Here is a 3865-nt window from a genome sequence, read left to right on the forward strand (position 1 = left end):
GATAAAGGAATGCTTGTTTTATCAAATTTATCAAAGATATTTCCTACTAACAATTTGAGTGGAGAAACATTCTTCACAGGAACTGCTGCATTTCTGTTGACACATTTTATATCTCCTCTGCCTCTTTATTTTTTTATTCGTCTTCCTCCACCCATTCTGTCTTCAGAAGCCTCTCCAAGGGAAAGATTCACTGAATCACAGAATAATTCAGGTGTGAAGAGACCCCTGAACATCCCCTTGCCTCACTCTCCTGCTCAAGGCAGGGTGGACCAGATGAGGCTGTTCAAGGCCTCTGTCCAGCTTTGCATCATCCACAAAGGAGCTGAAAGTGCGCTCCAACACACCCTACAAGGGGATGATCAAGACATTCAACAGTGTTGGCCCAAGTGCTGGCCACTGAGGGCTGCTACTAGTAGCTGCCTGCTCAGAGGACTTTGGACCCCTGATGACATTTGGGCCTGATCGCCCAGCCAACTTCCCCCCCAACGTCCACTTCTTCAGCCCAGACAACACTAATCTGGTGATAAGGACACCATGGCAGACCATGTCAAAGGCCTTGCCAAATGCCATGTACACAGCATGCCTTTCTTCCCCTACCCATTTTGGTTCAGCAATCCCTTTGTTGTCCTTCAGGTTCTTGGAAATGGCTTCAGGACGATGTGTCCCATCACCATTTCAGGGATGGATGTAGGCTGACCAGTCTGTAATTCTGCCAATTCTCTTTCTTGTTGAGGATGGGATTGACGTCTCCCTTTTCTGAGGACCCCTGAACCTCTCTCTTTGCTCTGACCTTTTTGAGAGCACAATCCAGAATCATGGGCATGGGTGATGTAGCAGACAGGAGCACTTGCAATGTCCAAGGAAGCTCAGGAGAATCTCACTGGGCCAGAGGGTTTTTTTCCTGGACTTACACAGAGAAATGTCAGGGTTCTGTCAGGCGCACACATCTGAGCTGGTCTCATGGACTCCTGATGCACCCAGGGGTGTTCACAGAGGCAGTGCACCGCAGGAGTCCTCGTGTCTCTGTGGCCTCCTGCTGCCACTCCCAGAGGCTGGGAGGCACCTCAGCCATGTGGTGTGTCACCCTGCTCTGCACTCATCTGAGATGCCCCCCAGGATGAGGACTGGACAAAGGGACCATGTTCAGGGAAGGACATCCCAGTGCTGCATTCAGGTGGTTTCCCATGGGAGGTTACTCCCAACATGAAGTGACCTCGAGGCACTGTCTGTCCCACAGGCCTTCATGGAAGCCCAAGGAATAGCTGATGGTGTTTGTGCTCACTCAGATTCCTCTCACCTCACATATGTGATGTGCATGCTTACATCTCATCTGTACAATGCAAATGTGGACTTCTGACCTACTCATTCATTGTCCTTCCATGGAGGCACAAAGAACCTCTCCAAGCTAGGCTGAGGGGCCAGAGCTGGAAATGGTGGTTGTGAGGGGCCATTCTGGAATGATTGCCCTGGGGCAGCTTCCCCAGGGTGTCCAGGAAACATGGGCACAGACCAGACCCTGCTCTGCTGGTCCTTCAGGTCTCTCGCAGGAGTCCTGGCTATGCAAGGACACTGCTGCGTGACCCAACCCTGCACACTCACATTGTTTAGCTCTATATTGGTGTTTTCATCTGTGGGCCCCTTTCCTGGGCATGTTCTTGAGAGGAGCTTTGAAGGAAGACCTAAGCCTTCAGGCACTGCCCTGAGGAGATCACCTTTCCTTATGGAAATGCTGTTATGGAGGCCAGCTCTGTCACAGAAGTGGCCATTGCCTGTCCCTGCCTGTGGTCAAAGGACTTGCATGCAGCAGGACTGTGACCAAGCTGCCAGACTACTCAAGGCTACAAAAGCAAGTGCTCAGAAAGAGGTTATGGAAGTGGAAAGAGACCCTGTTAGCCAAGAGGCCTTAGAAGGCAAAGCGTTGGTGCTCCCTGGCAGTGCTGCCATGTTGCGACTCTTTTCCCCTCCACCCATGCACACAGAAACTGCCATGCAACTCCAAAAAGGTATTGGAGGAAAGATCGCAGAAAAAAATAGTCACTGAAAGGCCTTTTATTTTGTTTAAACACCCATAGCTGGGCTTCTCGTTTACACAGCCACTTGGTCAGAAAAGCAAAGCAGACAGTGAATTAGAAAGGAGACAACAACATTATCAGAACCACCACCACCATGAAAAAAATTTCAGAAGACAGGCTGGGCCTTCAATGAGTTACATTATAGCTGCTATGCAGAAGAAATTTATTGCTTCAGAAAACCATCCAGATATCAGTTTCCACACTGCATCCTTGAGCTCCTGGTTCCTCATGCAGTAGATGAGGGGCTTCACTGCTGGAGGAACCACCACGTACAGAACTGCCACCACAAAGTCCAGCAAAGGAGAGGAGATGGAGGGGAGTTTCAGGTAGGCAAACGTGGCAGTGCTGAGAAAGAGGGAGACCACAGCCATGGGGGTAGCTCACCTGATCCTTACAGGCACTTCACTCCACATCTGTTTTGGTCGAGTTGGGTGCTTTCCTGTGACTATGGAAGAGAAGAACCATTTCAGAAGAGGTGGACATAAAAGCCCAGGAAAGCTCTGGAAGAAACCAGGAAGATTGTAACAAGCACAGGGAAGATCCAAAATTCTCAAGGATTCTTCTGAAGAGTGAGTGGCCCTGAGCAGCAGTGATTGGCTGTGTTTAAATATGGTAGAGAGGGTCTGGGCTGATGGAGTCTGAGCCCAGAAATGGAAAGCAGTTGACGTCTATTGGCGCGGGAGAGAATGAGAATGTTTGTCCTGGGAAGATGGTAGGAAGGAAGGCCCCTCCTGTGCAAATCAGGGATGATCCAGTTGTTTGCACCCATGGCTCATCTTAGGAGACAGGGAATGTCTGGTGCTGGGAGTGCCTGTGCTCTGTCATGCCCCAGGAGCTGATCTTCCTCTCCCTCCCTCCCCATACTTGCCTCGATCTCAGGAAACATCCATGAGCCTGGAGGGTGGACTAACCTCCTGTCTGAGGGCAAATACACTGAGTTTTGATTTTGAGGTAGCAGAAGAAGGAGCATGTGCAGTTCGGTGTTGGGATATGGAGAAGCTGGCGGTTCATGGCCTAGATGGATATACTCTTTGCTGGGTTAAAAACTGGCTGGATGGTCAAGCCCGGAGAGTCGTGGTGAATGGAGCTAAATCCAGTTGGCGGCTGGGCACAAGCGATGTCCCCCAGGGCTCAGTTCTAGGGCTGGTCTTGTTTAATATCTCTATCAATGACCTGGAAGAGGGGATTGAGTGTGCCCTCAGTAAATTTGCAGACTACACCAAACTGGGCGGTAGTGTTGATCTGCTGGAGGGGAGGAGGGCTCTGCAGAGAGACCTGGACAGGCTGGATCAATGGGCCCAGGCCAATTGGGTGAGGTTCAACAAGGCCAAGTGCCGGGTCCTGCACTTTGGTCACAACAACGCCATGTAATGCTACAGGCTTGGCAAAGAGTGGCTGGAAAGCTGCCTGGTGGAAAAGGACCAGGGGGTACTGGTTGACAGCCGGTTGAACATGAGCCAGCAGTGTGCCCAGGTGGCCAAGAAGGCCAATGGCATCCTGGCTTGTATCAGGAATAGTGTGACCAGCAGGAGTAGGGAAGTGATCGTGCCCCTGTACTCGGTGCTGGTGAGGCCGCCCCTTGAATACTGTATTCAGTGTTGGGCCCCTTGCTACAAGAAAGACGTTGCCTTGCTGGAACATGCCCAGAGGAGAGCAACAAAGCTGTTGAGGGGTCTGGAGCACAAGTCTTACTTGGAGCGGCTGAGGGAACTAGGGTTGTTTAGTCTGGAGAAGAGGAGGCTGAGGGGAGACCTGATCGCCCTCTACAACTGCCTGAGAGGAGGCCGTAGCCA

This window comes from Egretta garzetta, unplaced genomic scaffold (genome assembly GCF_000687185.1).
Source record: "Egretta garzetta isolate BGI_Z169 unplaced genomic scaffold, ASM68718v1 scaffold99, whole genome shotgun sequence".
Lineage (NCBI taxonomy): Eukaryota > Metazoa > Chordata > Aves > Pelecaniformes > Ardeidae > Egretta > Egretta garzetta.